The sequence below is a fragment of the Arvicola amphibius genome, chromosome 8, assembly GCF_903992535.2.
Source record: "Arvicola amphibius chromosome 8, mArvAmp1.2, whole genome shotgun sequence".
In the NCBI taxonomy this organism is placed as follows: Eukaryota; Metazoa; Chordata; class Mammalia; order Rodentia; family Cricetidae; genus Arvicola; species Arvicola amphibius.
In genome coordinates this window covers 102,932,338-102,949,286 of record NC_052054.1, presented here as the reverse complement: position 1 = coordinate 102,949,286, position 16,949 = coordinate 102,932,338, and the positions used below count along the sequence as shown (strand labels likewise).

General features: G+C 51.0%; 1 protein-coding gene across 1 annotated transcript in view; it reads left to right on the top strand.

The window, feature by feature from the left end:
* Window positions 1–16,949, top strand: part of Sh3bp4 (SH3 domain binding protein 4) — an 81,183-nt gene that overhangs the window by 24,762 nt on the left and 39,472 nt on the right. Inside the window, exon 2 of the mRNA XM_038339124.1 lies at window positions 8,449–8,527. The gene's annotated coding sequence lies outside the window, so the exon portion shown is untranslated. The remainder of the gene's footprint in view (window positions 1–8,448; window positions 8,528–16,949) is intronic.

Sequence of the window (16,949 nt, the reverse complement as noted above, 5' to 3'; positions counted from 1 at the left end):
TCTGATACATCTGTGTCTTAATGCTGTGATCTGTAGAATCATGTCACAGCAGTAACAGGAGAGAGAGCATTCGGGAATCCAAGGAAGTCACCTCTGAGAGCCCCAATCCCATGACTTCTGATGATCTTCTGCCTGAAAACCATCCATTGTGTTTTTTTTTTTTATTAAACTATATATTTTTCTCTGCTCCCCTTTCTTTCCCTTCCCCTTCTATCCTCTCCCATGGTTCCCACACTCCCAATTTACTCAGGAGATCTTGTCTTTTCCACTTCCCATGTAGTTTAGATCCATATATATCTCTCTTAGGGTCCTCTTTTTGTCTAGGTTCTCTGAGATTGTGACTTGTAAGCTGGTTTTTCTTTGCTTTATGTCTAAAAGCCACTTATGAGTGAGTACATATGATATTTGTCTTTCTGGATTTGGGTTACCTCTCTCAATATGAGTGAGATGATCCATTGTGATTTTATGTAAAAACCAACTATTCGAGCACAAACGCCCCTCTCTTTCCCCTTCAGATTTAGCTGTGTGTTAATGCATCATAATAATGGAACAAAATATTTGCTTGGCTTTCTGAATTGGGATTTTCTGTACCAACCATACTAAGTCACCCTCCAGCTTTGACCAGAGCCAACCAGGAGAGCCTCGTGTTTGTGTCTTGGCAAAAGGCCAACCCAGTGACCTGGAGCCAGTTGTACATTTCCCATCTGTTCTAGACTGTGACCCCCTCCCCCAAAGACAGAGCCTTTATTTTAGATTATTACTGCTCTCAGGAGTAGGATTTGGGATACCAGGAGGATAAGATGAGGAGAGAGGAAAATACCAATGGGCGAACCATTGAAGGAATGGCATTCTGGACTATTGAGGGCTGCACGCATGACTCTGGAGCCTTCTTGAGGACCTGTGAGAATATGCCTTGGAATGTGCCTGGAGGCAGGAAGCATGGATCCTAAGGCTGCCTAGCGAAACCTGGTGTGCAATAATGGGGAGCACCCTCTATAAGGGGCACCCAGCGTCTGGAATTATCCTGGCAGCCCCCTGAAAGAGGTCTGTCTGTTATGTGATACCCATTATGGTGTGGTGTCTCCTGTAGTGTGAATTTCCGTAAGGCTTTGTTCCTGACCCCCTAGGGTTACAAGAAATGGAAATGTATTAGTCAGGCTTCTCTAGAGAAACAGAACCGACAGAATGAATATATATATGTGTGTATATATATATATACACACATATATATATTCATTTTTTTGAGATTTATTAGAGTGCATTGTAGATTATAGTCTGGCTCTTCCAACAATGGCTCTCTCCCTATGGAAAGTCCAAGAATCCAGTAATTTTTCATTCTGTGAGGCTGGCTGTCTCAGCTGGTCTTCGTATACTCTGGAGTCCCAAAGAGGTAGGCTCCAATGCCAGTGAAGGAGTGGGCTTGCTGTCGGGAGTGAGGGTGAGCAGGCAGAGAGAGAGCTTCCTTCTTCCATGTTCTTTCTCTAGGCCACCAGTGGAATGTGTGGTCCAGATTTAAAGGGGGATCTTCCCACCTCGAAGGATCCAGCTTTAGGGTGGGTCTTCCCACTTCAAACAGTTCAGTCTAGAAGGATCTCTCACAGGCATGCCCGGGTGCTTGGGTTTTAGTTAATTGAAGTCGACAACCAAGAATAGCCATCACAGGAATTATTTCTGCTCCATCCAACTGGCTTGGAGACAGGTGACTCCAAACTATCGCTGTGGCAGTGTTGAGGAGACATGGGGGAGAGTTAAATTGTCCAGAGGATAGAGGAGCCTGCTCTCCCTGCCGGTCACCCAGTCCTTGTTATGCCAGACTCGGGGTGCCATTCTGTCTTGTGTTAAAGCACGCAAGCAACTTCCGTCTACTGTGTTCAACCTCATCTCTCTCTGATTTCTAGCTTGCTTGATAATCTTGCCAAATTGCTGCTTCACAGAGGCAAGGAGAAAAAAGCGAGCTGATGAGGACAGCACGAGGTGACACAGCGAGCTGATGACATCTTGTAACTTCCCATCCCTAGGAGCCAAATGAGCCCTAGCCATGTAGGGCGGGAACTGGGTTTATAGCATGCTAACCCTTCATGCCTAATTAATGGGACTTGTGAGGAAGGAAGGCGGGAATAAACAGATACATAGAGTAGGACAGAGACTAAGACAGAGCCCACTTTCGTAGCTACACTGCCTCCCTGGACAAGTGTGTGCTGGATCACAAGCCTTTCTTTCTATGCTTGCTTCAGTTTGGCCAAAGTCAGAAGGCTGTGGGATCATGGCAAATGGAGCTAGCCAGCTGGCTGGGTGGTGGCTCAGCACTGTACCGCAGATCGAAAGGCCTTCCAAAATGCCTTACAGTCTGACAGAGTGACAAGCATATTGTCTGTTTTTCAAGTTTGCATTATTTTTAATTTAAAAATTATGTGTGCTTAAAAAGGTTTTAAAAAGAATAAATGCAAATGAAAAGATATTTCCTACAGACTGGAGAGGTAGTTTAGTCTGTACAGTGCTTATACCAGAAGCCTGGGAACCCGAGTGCCCATGTTCACAGCACCCATGTGTAAAAGGTGGGTGAGGTGTGCGACTGTAATCCCAGCATGGGAGAGGTGGAGATGGGCAGGGCTCTAGGGCTCATTGGCCAATAGCCCTGGCCTCGTTGGTGGTCCCAGTGAGAAACCCTGTCTCAAAAACCAAGGGCAGCTCCTAAGGATGACACCTGAGGTTGACCTCTGGCCTCCACGCACCCACCCACCCATCCACCCACCCCCCCCCCCACACACACACTAAATGAAAGGAAGGTATTTCTTGCAATGGGGGCGTTGCTTCATTTTCTGGATAAGGCTGTGGTCATCTCCGAGGAATTTAGACTCTGAGGAGTCATTTGGGTAAGATATTCAAAGCACAGACCAGTGCTGTAATTTGATGCAGGTTTGGGGCTCCAAACAAACACCCCCACTGGTTTTCCTTTCTTAGTTTCCGCATCTGTTGGGGGGGGGCGTGGTGTATTTGAAAGGAATGGTTTGAGATAACCTATCAGATCAGTGATCCACAAGTACTTTATAAAGTAAGCTACTCCCCACCCCACCCCACCCCACCCTCCACCTCCCGTTCCCAAGTTGTTCAGCCGTTGACTGGGATTTCTCAACTATGACTGTCACCCCAGCCCTCTGCCCCTCCCGCCTCAAATCTAAAGAGAGAAGAGGACTCTTGGTCCTCAATGAATCAAGCATGGAAAGAATTTGGGTCTCATTGAAAGGCTCAGGCCTGTGGCTGCATTTCTCTCTCCTTTGCCTCTTACACTGTTGCCAAGGTGAGAGGTTACCAAGGAGTAGATTTGACCTGTAGGAAAGCAGTACTGGAGAGGTCAGCTGGCAGCCCTGTTCTGGTGGTCCTTGGTCAGCAAGGGACTGCTCTCCCTGCTGCACCTGCTGTACTGCTGGAGGGGGAGCTGGCTGGTAGGAGTTTTGCAGGGTGGGGCCAGAACTCTGTGAAAACTGGCAGCTGCAGGGACCACAAGTGATGTTGTTATCTTATTATCCTGCCCAGCATCCGGGAGGCGGAGGAGGGGGAGAAGAACTTCACTATATTCTATGATATGCTGGGATTTGAGTCCCTGCTCATGGAAAACCCAAGTCTCCAACACTGTCGGTCACCTTTTCTTGGTCTCTGCAGCCACCTGTGTTTCGTGGAGACAGGAACTCTCTCAAGACTCAGCCACGGCTGCCTTCATCTGCTGTAGGCAGGATATTTAACTTTATCCAGCTTTGAGACTTGGGAGGTTGTGTCACCTGTGAGGGCTGACAGAAGGAAGGAAGTACAGCCTGGGACGGCATTCTGTCCTTGCTTGCAGACATCCGGTCTCGGCAGTCTGCTTTGTCTAGGACTGTTGCCTTTACATTTTGCTCCTCTAGTTATTGAGGCTGCAGATGCTTGCTTTATACTGCATCGGGTCACAATCCCAGCTCTGCTCTTTCCCTTCCTCCACAAGAAGATGAGGTCATTGACACCCTCCCTGGTCTGCCTCTCCCTGGCCTGCCTCTGTTCCTTTTCCACTCAGTGTGCTGGGGACACCTGTCAAGCCGCATCTCTGGCTTGCAGAGGACAGTCACTGAGATGACAGATGGAAAAACACATTTCAGGTTCACTATCCCAGTGACTTCCAGAGTGTCAGCTGACCCTAGGTGCCGTGTTCATTCTCAGGCCTGCCCATAGACTTCAGAATCGGGAACCTGGACAGGATGGGGGTGGGTATTGGTCTGTGGTAACCAGTTCTCTGCTATATGCCAATGTTTGGGAACCCCAGCCTTGTACAGATGTAAGAAATGAAGTTCTAAGCACTTGGGGAAGTTTCTGCTGTATACTTGGTGCTAAGTGTTGGGTATCTTCTGTTTCAAAGAAATAAAAGAACAAGGTCCATTCTTCCAAGTGGTTTTGTATGTGCTTGTTGAAAAGACGGAAGGAAGGAAACTCACATTGGAGTTTTTCACATGCTGTGGAGAGAGAGCCTTGTTTTAGCAGGCAGGGAAATGAGGTGATGCCAAACCCACCAGGCTTATCCGAAAGTACATGTACATGTGTGATTGACAGGCACCAATTCCTCTGTTCCATTTCCATACACACATCAAGTCCTGCAGGGGAACAGCTCATTCTCATGGTCCCCATGGGTGGTCTTTCTTCATTGGTTCCCCAGGAAAGTTTCCAGGTCTTAATCAGAGCACTGGCTGCACCCTGCCCGAGGAAGCGGCTCCCTCAGTAGCTTTTAGATGGTGGGAACAGATAGAGCAGGTTAGAGACTTCAGCCCCAGGGGAAGGCAGGCAGATTGGGGTATGAACCACCCTGGGCTACATGAGACCCTGCCTCAGGAAACCGAAAAGAAATGAGAACTCTTCTGCTGATAGCGTCCAGAAGTATGAAGTGGGCCGGACTGTGAGGGCTTTGAGGGTACTGGCCGGTGAGGTGGAGAAGGAAGTCAAAACCTGCACGAACAATTTTCCAAGAAATGACGAAAACCAAGTGCAAGTCGTTCACCCACTCCTAGCGCCTGCCATCCCGAGAGTGGGCTAGGGGCTAAGTGCTCAGCTGGGCCCTGGAATCACTGGTTTCTCCTGGCCATCACGGGGGCTAGGGGAGCTGACCTGCCCTTGGAAGTCTTTGGGAGGCACCGTGCCACTGAAGGGGTCAGGACTGCCGCTCTCCTTTAGGAAGGAACCCTGGAGTGCTTTTCCCCTTTCCAGGTTGGAAGCAGCTCAGGATAATAACTTTGAAGTTGGGTTGGGTAGGCTCTCGTTTCCCCGTTGTGGCCACGTCCTCGCCTTTGCGCTTCTTTCTGCCCTCATTGTGCTGGCTGCCCTTGGCACCATGCCTGGCCTCCAGCCCGCACCTGTGGGTGGGGGCCCACTTGCCTCTGGCTTGAGCCTGTGGCCGCTTGGCCCCATGCCCATTGCGTAAGTAGCCTGGCATGGAACAGGGTCCTGTAAACATCTCTGGAAAGCCAGGAAACAGGTCTTTCAGCTTTGTGGGCCAGAAGGTCTCTGAAGCTGCTTCACGGTTTAGCACAAAAGCCCTACAGGGGACATTAGCTGACGCGTTAACTTCTTATTCAGTAAGATGCCAGTGTAAGGGCGCTAGATGTGAGCTTCATGTAATGCCCACCTCGCGAAACACTTGTCTTTTGATTCATTCCACTCTTCCCCAACTGTTTAGAAATAGTAAGCATCTGGTAGTACCCAGAAGTATGGAGTGGGCCAGACTGTGAGGGCTCTGAGGGAACTGGCCTGCGAGGTGAAGAAGGAAGTCAAAACCTGGACGCACAGTGGGCCCTACAGAGAGAGATGGCCACATTGGGTTCAGCCCACGGGCCATGCTTGCCCCTGGTGTGGGGCAAAGACTCACCTGTTTCTGTTTTGCTTATTTATTCTGGAACCTCAGCACTTGCCCACGGGAGGGCTGGGGACTTACTTAGATCATAGGTGTCTGCTGGAGCGCTGGCTCCGGGTGTTGACAGAAGACAGACCTTGAGGTATATTGACTGGAGTAGGGAGCCACGCGGGGTCTTTCCTGAAGACCTGTAGCAGATGAGGTGGGGGAGGACCTTAGCCATTTCAAGTCTGTCTCCCTCAGCAGCATCCAGAATGGTAGGGTCCTGTGACCCTCTCCCCTTGTTTTGCAGATGGGCCTGTGGGGTGGGGTGAATTATTTGATGGGCAGTTTTGACACAGAACCACAATTACGTTTCTTGCAGTTCTGGTGCCCGGAGTCCAGCATGGGTGTAGAATGGAGACAGAAGAGGCTCCCTCAGGCGCCCCCCTGTAAGCCCGGTCCAGCCTCAGCTCTGGTGGCACCTGGAGGCCTTTGGCCATCACCAGAATCACATCCATTATTGTAACCACTGCAGGCCCTTTCTGCATTTTCCATTTAGCAAATCACCTAGTTTTTATGGATTAGGGCCTTAATCTCATTTTACCTCCTTAGACATTCTCTCTCCAGATGCAGTCACATTCTGAGATACTGAGGCTGGGGATTTGGTGGAGAGGTCACCCAGGAACGTGGAAACAGAGGGACTTGCTAACCATCCTGGAACGGGGTGTGGACAGTCTCGGTCTCTGTGTAGTTTGCTGTTTGAATTTAGTAGGATGGTGGCCGTGAGCCTTCATCCAGCCTTCTAGCACTCAGGTCATGTCAAGCTCTGAAAGTTCATGTCCTCCAGGACCATGAGAGGTGACCAGGGTGGCCAGGACACCCTTTCGCTGGGCAGCATGAGAAGATACTGGTGCTTTGAGACTCCTGGATAAAAGGCGATGCTGTCCTCTCGGCATTGGGTTTATAGGGAGTTCCCCAAATTCTTCCCAGTGGTGACAGTGATGTTTCTTGAAACATCTGGATTTTATGACTGTTCCATCCACTCTTATTAGGTCATACGGTTATCCTAGAAGTCATGACTCTGTGATGGGCCCTGGCTCCCTAGCCCTGCCCTTTCTTTCATTATGCAGAGACCCTGGGTTTCCAGAGAGTTAGAGCAGGAAGACGAGAGGTGGAAAGGGGTCATCTGGTCCTGTCGGATGAGCTTAGCAGCCCCCAGCCACCTCTCCCTCCCATTCCTCAGCACTTCACTGGCAGGTAGTTAGTGGGGTACCTCTGGGTTGGCCTGGTTTTGCTGTGCTCAGGGTCTTTCCCTTCTTGATTGTGGGGTCTTATAAGCGCTCTGATGGGGATTCCCCAGTACTGAGGCCTTGTTTGACCTAAGAGCAGCATGGCTGGCCATTCTCCAGCAAGCCTGACGGCTGGTCTGTGGTGCCTGCCTGGTGTCCTGAATGGCCCCTCCCATCGGTCTCCTTTGGGATTGAGGTGTCTCTTGTTTATGAACACTTCTTCTTCCATCGTCCACGCCTTTTTGGTGGAATGCGTCAGGTTGAGTGTGTTTTTCTGGGGCCCTGATGTCAAACACTGCTGGTGTGTTTGCAAGGCCCAGCTCTTTTCTCGTGTGGCATTTTTGGGGCATCCTCTGCTTCCCATCTTTTGACACATCTGAGGTTTGTGTTTCCATTGAAGCCCTAGTGGGTGAGGTCTGTGCTCTGAAATCTCAGCATGTGCCCTGGCTACACAGGGAGGGGTTGTGTGTTACATAGATGTGGGTCAGGTACACAGATGCTGATCTGTGATGGTATAGAGCATGGATATGGGTCTGTATGCATGAGGACAGTTGCAGGTGCGGGTGGAGTGACTTTTGAAGTGGGAAGGTGTCCAGAAGGGACTCACCCTACCCTGCCCAGGACTACATTCCTATAAATGCCCACAGCTGCACAGCCACCCCGGTTCTCCAAAGAGCCTGGGGTGGATGGTGCCAGGGACTCAAACAGCCTCACCACATCGTGCATGGAGGTCGAGTCTACCCTTGCTGGTGTGATGTGGGATTCCCCTCTATATGCTGTGAATATATTTTATTACCATTGGTTAATAAAGAATCTGCTTTGGCCTATGGCAGGGCAGAATAAAGCCAGGCAGGAAATATGAACAGAGATCTATAGACAGAATAGGCGGAGTCAAAGAGACACCATGTAGCCGCCAAAGGAGAAAGACACCAGAACATTACCTGTACGGCACAACTTCATGGTGATACTAAGCACGCGCAGCCTCCGTCTGCACTGGTGGTCAATCTTTGGCTGTCTTACTGTGTCACCAAATATCCCCTCCTCCCCAGTATGTCAGAAGGGTACCACACTGCTCCCTTGGGTTGGAATCTGCCTGGGTTCAGCTGCTGCTCAGATAATAGCCAGTGGCAAGAGCAGAAGCAGGGGCAGGCTAGCCCAGAGGGGCTGCTGCGGTCCTTGTAGTGGGGCAGCTCTGGGAGGCCCACAGTAATGGGTCTGATGTCCGAGCGTCATCTCACCTCACCCCTGCAGGGACCCTACCAACAGAGCCCACTCTCAGAATCTTCTCACACTGCCCTTTCTGTCTCCTAGGGCATCCCTCTGCGCCTGGGTGCAAGGCCGCGTCTTGGAGTTCTTTCTCTGACACCAGGAGGCCAACATCCCCCAGCAGGTAAGTAAGCCCTTGATGAAGTCACTGCCCAACAGCAGCAGCATTTGGTGCCTGAGATGCATGGACCAGTGAGTGTATGTCACCCATGGAGAGGAGGGAAGGCTCCCAGCACACAAAGCCTCGCCAGAGCAGGGAGCACTAACTTCCGGAAGTTACTGTCAGAATCTCCCTTATAGCCCTGTCTTTCTTGATGTCCTTCAGCTCACAGTGTCCCCAGCTGGGGAAGCACAGTTGTCTGAAGCTGGCATCTGTGTATTTCCAGGATGGCCACGTTCCCTCTTACTTTCTGTGAATTCCCATTCATGTCCTATGGACAAACCAGTGGAGCAGCTTTTTCTCTGGTGGCAGCATGGGGCAGGGCCAGTTACCCGTCCTGCCTTTACACAAAGGGACTGTTATTCCAACATGAGTTTCCCAAGTCCCGTGTGGAGTGGTTGGTTCCATTGGCCCTGAGGTTATAGATTACATCCCCCCCCCACCGCCCCCATTCCAGGGGTGTCAGGAGGAAGAGGATTAATGGGTGTTCGGATTAGTTCCTGTTTCTTCTGACCTTTCCCTTCTGGCTGTCAGCAGGACCACTGTCCCCAGTAGTCAGTGGGGGAGGAATTTCCACAAGATAGGGAGGTGCATCGCGTCTTTCCTTGCCCAGTGGAAAGCAGTGGCTACCACTGAGCACAAGGCTCCAGCTCGGAAGGCTGAAAAGGGAGTTTGAGAGACGGCTGCTGGCCCATCTCATCTTCCATTCTGAAGGATGTATGGGTTTAAATAAAGCCTACCACTGGCTACCAGGGCTAGTTAGGGGTTTCCTTTAAACCCACAGACCCTTCTGTGAAGCCAAGTAAGCTGCATGTTTATTTCTATGTCTCTCCCCTTCTTTGTCTTATCTGTGTTCGAGTCTACACGTGCACTAGGGTAGGGAGAATGCCTGGGGGTCCTGGGCTACCGCTAAGAATGTGGGCGCTGTCGGTCCCGGGGTCAGCGTTCAGGCTCCTGAGGTAGGTTTGAATGCCCAGGAAGTGGCCGGCAGCCAGGCCTTTCCTTATAAGTGCAGCTCCTTGCCCTGTAGGCGTCCATCTGTTTGGGTTGTGGAAACAAGCTGAGAGCCATTCACATTCCTCGCGTTCTTTTGGCCTGGCTTTGGCCAGAGGGGGGGCCAGAGCTTGAAATTACTGTCAGTCACTGCTGCCCCGGTGATTCTCTTTGGATGAACTCAGGGAATCCCAGAGGGTTGTGCAGCAGGAAATGGGGGAGGGGGCTGCTTTTCCCCTCCTCCACCTCAGATTTAACTGCTCTTGGCTATAGAGTAGAGCCTGGCTGAGCGGGCCCCATCCTGATCTCTATTAGAGGAAACTAAAGAGACTGTTCTGTGGCCCCTGTGTTAGAGGCTGGCACCATGACACCCAGTACTTGCCCGGGTGGCATTTGTGTGGTTTGCTTTGGCTGGCACTCTGCCAGATTCACTGGGCCAGCAACATGTCAGGGAAGAGGAAGTAGGAGGAGACGTGCCCTAGGGTGGCTTTGCCATCTAAAATGAGCCAGCAGGACTTGGTGTCTCCCACCTGGGAACTCAATGAGGTGAGGCAGGCTCAGTTTGCTCACCCTGAGGTCATGCATCTTTGGGTGAAGTTCAGGGACTAGACATGGTCCTCATAGCTCTCAAAGAGCCCAGCACTCTGGGCTGTGATACCTTGGGGTCAGTGCCTGTGGGTTTTGTTCCAGAAAAACAAATGTTCCAAGTTCTTGGTCTTTCAACTCACAGCATGATCAGCCTGGAGGTTGCTGGGATGGAGAGCTCCCCAGGATTTCTATGACCCAGAGTTCCGGTACTGGCCATTTTTGTGGTTAGCTTGGAGTACCTACAATATAGGTGTAAAAGCTTAGCCTGGAAATCTTTTGCCCTATGCCCATGCATGTTCCATTCAAAGGGATGGACCATGTCAGGGTGTCTGGTCATCCAGATGACAGGTCTGGTCATCCTTGAGAGCAGTGTGACTGACCCACGGACCTGTGATTCAGTCTAGGGGTCTTGCTGGTAGGTTTTCTGCCAGTTAAAGAACTAAAATGCAGGAAAAATCTTGAGCTCCACAAGTTGCATGTGAGAAATCTCAGACACCAACACCAGGAGTAGACGGAATCACCAGTTGAAGAAAGGCTTTTGTTGGGGTTTGAACACGCGCAGACCAATGGAGAAAAGAGCCCTCTTCAAAGCAGAGGCAAATTCAGTCTCTTAGGGCTGGTTTTTTTTTTTTGTTTTTGTTTGTTTTGTTTAGGTCTCTGAAGTCCCCCCCGCCCCCAATTCAGGTTAGTCAGTTTGGAGGAAGATAGCCTGGTCAGTAGGCCCACATCTGCTGTGTAACACGTCCTGATCCAGCATTGAATGTGTGGAACCGTGCCATCAGCAGGGGGCCCGCTGGTGGGAGACAACAGCCGGCAAGGCCTTTGTTTGAAGCTGCCAGACTTTTGTCCCAAGTTTGGAGGGTAGGGAAGAAGCGGAGATTCCGCCATCTTTTTCACCTCCCTGTCTACTCCTAGTCTCTCACCTAAGACAGTTAAGTGTGCAGTCCTGCAGGTAAACAGGGAGCCTGAAGTCATGGAGACCCTGAGACCTTGGCTGTCTTGCCACCCCTAGGCTCCAGAGTGTGGACTTCAGAGCTCTGCAGCTTCCATGAGCACCAGCTGTCCTCTGAGGCCCCAGGAACACTCTTCGCACTTCCCTTTTGACCCACGAGCGAAGAAGCCTCTGAGAGGGCCTCATTCAGGTTTAGCTCAGAGGCTTATAATGGAATAGCAAAGCCCAGGCCTAGAATTCTCCAGGTTTGTGTGCCCTCATAGCCACCTCCTGCCTACTCACTTCTTAGAAGGTACCTGGGAGGCCGCATGAGCCATCGGGCATGTGCCATATCCCTGGTCCCTTTGTAGACCTGTAGGGAGAACTGCAAAGTAGACATTAACGGGCGAGCTTCATGTTAGCATGGCAAGTGTCTTTAAAAGTCAGATATACAATTAAGAAATTTAATGAAATTTAATGAGGGTTCCTTTGATCCATGGTGATGGGACTTTTTCTTTAGGGGTTCAAGTGAGGCCACTTCGTGCAGCTATCTCCTGCCTGGACATTGTAGAGAGTCACTAACACATATGGGTCTCAAATGCCCCTCAGAGACCCGTATGTTGAAGGCTTGGCCGTCAGCCTGTGTTTGCCACTGGACCGCGACAGAACCGTTAGGGGTGTGGCTTTATGGGAGGAGGTCATGGGCTCACTATTGAGCTGTGTGAATTAGGATCAAGTCACACACAGGGCAGGAGACACTGGCTTTCAGGCTGAGTCATAGTAACTTATGCCCCTAGCCTGACACGCCTGGAGCCCCATCTGGCCAGGTGACATTCAAATGCGGAGTCTCTCTCTGGATGCCCGTGGGTCTGTCTGGGGTCAAGTGTGATCTCATAGTTTCTGGCAGGTGATTTAAGAGGCTCATGGCCCATAGTGTCTCCCGGAGGCCGTTCTTGGCATCTTCCAAAACCTGCCTTGCAATAGCCATGAAGTCTGTGTGTCTTCATTCAGGAAGGGACTTCAGCTGAAGGTGGGCAAGGTCAGCAGCGGTGAAGGGGGACCAGGGGAACCTAAGCCTGCTCATGGCTTTTAAGTGGTCCTGATGCCCTTCTCACCTTCCTTCAAGCAGGTGTGGCCCTGGGGACAAGTGAGACATTCTTATCATACTTGAGACTTTGGGCAGGAGGGGAGTGGTTGGAGGGGAGCAAAGGAAGGAAAGTTCCAGTGTTGTTTATAGTGAGGGCTTTGGAATGTCTTGATGAAATACCCTTGGATTTGGAAGGTCCTTCCAGTTCAATCAGAGAGGCTCAGTCACTCCCCAGCCCCGTTGCTAGAGTCTTCAGCAGACTGACATTCAGAAAGAGGCCATGGACAATATGCACAGCTCCTTTGGTAGTCACAGGGGTGGGGAATGATACCCAGGACCCCTCAGGCTATCCAGTCCTGTACTTCAGTGTCATATTGACTGCAACCTGCCCACATCTTCCCACATGCTCCCCTACAGCCGTATGTGGCTCCTAGTACCCAATACAGGGCAAGCGCTGTCTAGTTTACACGGTGTCTTCTAGAGGAGGTAACAGTCAGGAAAGACTCTGTCCACGTTTGCTGCAGACAATTGTTTTAATTCTCTGTGTGTGGGGGTATATAAAAATGTGAGTGCTGGTGCCTTTGGAATCCCGAAGAGGGTGCTGGGTCCCCTTAGAATTTTGATGATATCTACTCCTTCCGGGTCCCCTTAGACCACCACTGCCACATCCAACTTTATGTCCTCTTCTTTTTTATATAACCTACTGAGTCTAGTCGGTGCTGCCTATGTGCATAGGAGTGTGAGACCAGCCCCTGGGGCATGTCCAACCTGTCAGTAGAGGTGACCGCAATTTCTGTGAATCCACGGGTGCTCTAAGTGATGCCCCGAAAACAGCACTTTACACTACCCCTCCCCGTTCTCCTGCTTATACATTCTTGCTCCCCATCTCTTCGACCTTGAGAAAGAATGATGTAAATAACTGAGTTCTCACAGCCAGTTAGTCTCAGCACATTGACCAGTTGCGAGAACTTCTGCCCCAGACACTTTGTTTTTGTCTAAATATTTTCACCTGTGGTTGTTTGGATTCATGGATGCAGGAGCTCTGGTAAGACGGTCTGTATTTATTTACTTAGCTAGTCCAGCTTTGAACCGGCTGTGTAGCCAAGGATGATTTTGGACTCCCGATTCTCCTGCCTCCACCTTCGGAGTGCTGTGTTTATATAGTCATGTACACCATGACGACTGGTTTATGCAGGACTGGGGACCAGTGATTGAACCCAGGGTTTTGTGCATGCTAGGCAAACACTCCGCCAGCCGAGCTGCACACTCATCCCTCTGTGTCGTCCTTGAATTCTTAAAATTATCCGCGTAAAGAATTTATAACTGACCGGGCGGTGGTGGCGCACGCCTTTAATCTCAGCACTCGGGAGGCAGAGGCAGGCAGATCTCTGTGAGTTCGAGGCCAGCCTGGTCTACAAGAGCTAGTTCCAGGACAGGCTCCAAAGCCACAGAGAAACTCTGTCTTGAAAAACCAAAAACAAAAAAAGAATTTATAACTCATCTTCTCAAAGCTGGGTGTGACAGAGGCAGGAGGATCTCTGCAAGTTCAGGCAGGTAGGGTTACATAGTAAGACTGTCTCAGAAACAAAACAAAGCAAACAGCTGTCCTCAAAGCACAGGCATTTTTTGGTTCTAGCCATGATATCATTTGCATAAATTAGTGTATATTTACATAGATTAATTTAGCATTCGCATCGATCGCATAGATTGGTTTCCCCAACAGTAAACGCGAAGCCAGGGTCCGGGAAGATTCTCAAAGAACACGGGCAGTTGAATGTGTGCTCAGACCTGATGGAGAGGAAAGGGACTAGGCAGTCGGTGAGATCCAGAGTCTGAACAGGGCCTGGGAGCCGGACCTTGAGGAGCGAGGTTGCCCTTCAGGAACTGCAGAATCACAGTCACCCTTGCCTGTGCACCCTGTCACCCGGTCTCTGCTCCTCGCTCAAGGAACGCCTGACCCAGGGATGGCTGCCAGCCCTTGCACAGATATTCTTTGTGGGACGGATTTCTCAGTAAGGGACAAACTTGGACCTTCTGCTCCTGCAGTGTGGTCTGCTGTCTTGGTGTGTGGCACCCCGCTGTGACTGTCATTTTCCCTTGGACAGAGACAGGGGCTGGAGCCACAGAGCCACACTGCACTGACAGTGAAGAAGCGGAGATCTGAAGACTGGTAGCTTGTCCAAAGTCTCCTTGAGGGGTCACCTCTCCTGCCCCTGTCCAGTGCCCTGCCAGTGTCGCCAGCAGCCCTGGACTGCACACTCAGGGAGCACATCTGTTCCCTTTCCCTTGACATTGCCCACACTCTGTCCACTCTGTCCCTAGGGTGGCTCACAGTGGCTTCGAAACTCCTGTTCCTGCAAACCTTCACAGGTACAGTGATTTTCTACACACCTTTACCAGATTCTTTTTTTAAGTTTAAATGCTTATTTTATTTATTTTTGTGTCTGTGGCTGTTTTGCGTTTTGTGTCTGCACAGCATGTAAGTACAGTGCCCCCGTGGCCAAAAGAGGAAGTCAAACAGATCTCCCTGGTCTGGAGTTAACAGATGCTTGTGAGCTGCCGTGTGGCACTGGGAACTCAGCCTGGGTTCTCTGGAAGAGTAGCCAGTGCTCTTAACTACTAAGCTCCCTTTACCAGATTCTTGAAGGACTGGCTGTAAAATTAGTTAGAAGCCTGGTCTTGGAAGAAGGCCTCACAGGCAGGCCTGTGGAACTTAGCTGAGCATGGTCTCATGTCTCTCAGAAGCCACTGACAGAGCCATCATCAAGCTTGAATCCTTGATAGATTTTATTTCTTTGGCATTTTAAAGCCCTTATGTTAATTTGCTCACTTTCGGAACCACCCGCCTTGTGAATCCCTGTGGAACTTGGTTGTCCTCGAATGTGGAGGTGCTTCCCAGCGATGAATGCAAGCCCAGGAAGCAGGTCCTGAACAGGTGACAGGCAGGGGTTCTTCTGAGCTGACTGAACTCTTGGCGCTGAGGTGGTGGAGTGTCATTTGAGGGGTCTTGCCAAGGAGGTGGGTTAGAAGTGATGTTCTCTTCAGACTCGACAAGGGGAACGTGAGAAGACAGCATAGGCTGTTCAGTGCTGAGAAACTCCTCTGCCGTTGGTTTATGGTTTCCACTAGGCTTGTCTCCCTTGATCCTCTCAAGGCCAGGTGGCTCGGGCCAAGCATTCGCTCATGCTGCTCTCTGCGTATGAGGTACTTGTGCCTTCAGGTTGAACAGCAGTTAAACCAAAGGTCAGTAGCTGGGAGAGATCCATCCAGACTGAGTCATCAGAACTTAGCGCCATTACCCAGGATCCCTCAAATATTCATGAGCTCACATGTTGCCAAGCCAAAGAAGGTTCTGGAATGGCCCATCTCAAGAAGAAATTGCCTGGCAGTAGCAGAATGCAGAGAGGGTGTGCCTGAGCCTCTGGCTCCTGTGGCATGCTGAGCACCTCTCTCCTGTGTGGCTCTGAGGTCTTGGTCTCAGGGGAGGTTGGCTTCTTGCAGATGGCCTGCATACACATCACCATGGAATCCTTGACTCCACCTGGGTGCCAAGTTTCGGTGGATTGTTGAACTTGGCCTAACTCCAGATAACACCTGGAAATTCTTCCAGTGTGGCATATGAGTGGGCTTCAAATTGAGTACCCCAGGACACCCACCTCCCTCTGGACAGCCCATGACTGCCATGTGGGCCTGCTCGGTCTTCAGTGGTGGTCCTGGAAGCACCTGGGGCCCAAGGACAGCTGACTAGCAGAACTGTGCTCTGGCTGGGACCTTGGGGACCTGAGAGTCTCCAGACTTGGGCTGTAGGTGTCAGAGGATTGGTTACTTGATGGATGGGCAGCATCCCTACTGAGCAGCTGGGTGGGTAGCTGCTCACCGCCGCCACCGTTATCTGCTGAGAAAGACCTCTCCCCTCCGACCTCACTTCCCCTCCTTTATCCCACTTCCCAAGTGGTTCTGGGGGTGAAGGCTAGATCTGAACTCAGACCTTGGCCTCTGGCACTGAGTGGCTCCAATGACCTGCCCTGCCATAGTTTGCTCCTCTAAGACAGGAGTGAGGAGCTCAGCTCTGAGTGGACCCACACCCAGGTGAGACGAACCTCGAGTATAAAGACATTGCACCCACAGTGGGCTGACAAGATGCCAGAGGCTGCCCCTCTTAAATGTCTGTATCAAGGGGGCGCTAGGCCAGACACCTGTCCTTCTCTAAGCTGGGGTCTGGGTTTGCTCAGCCTTTGAATTGGTTTTATAGGATCCTGGAAAGCTGCAGGAATCTGTCCCTGTTCGTAGCGTGTTGCTCCAGGAACACCACCAGACACTTTGACTCCCTGTCGGTACCTCTAACCAGCTGCTGCTTGCCGGTGACACCCTGGGGACGCTTGCCTCCACCTCCTGCATTCAGCATTTTCTCTTCGTAGGGCCACCTCTGTGTCCGGCCACAGGTTTTCTTTCTGCTCATCTCTGCCTCAATCCTGAGAGCAGTCATTCTCTCGCTGCCCACGTTTCTCAGTCCAGGCGACTTTTCAGACCGTTCTTCATGTGTGTACGTCCACAGACAGACAGTCACTAACCCATCACGGTCCTGGTGGCATGGCACCTCCTCAGAGTCACTCTGTTGACCATCTAAGAGCCCTGGCCAGAGTGGTCACAAAGTAACCGCCTCCGTTTCCCGCCAGCACATTTTACAGGCACTGCCGGAGGTGATGCCGCAGGCACTCCCACTCTGCTCAAGATAGCTGCTTGCTCTGCTGACCCCATCTCATCAGGTTTGCCTTGGGATGTCACAG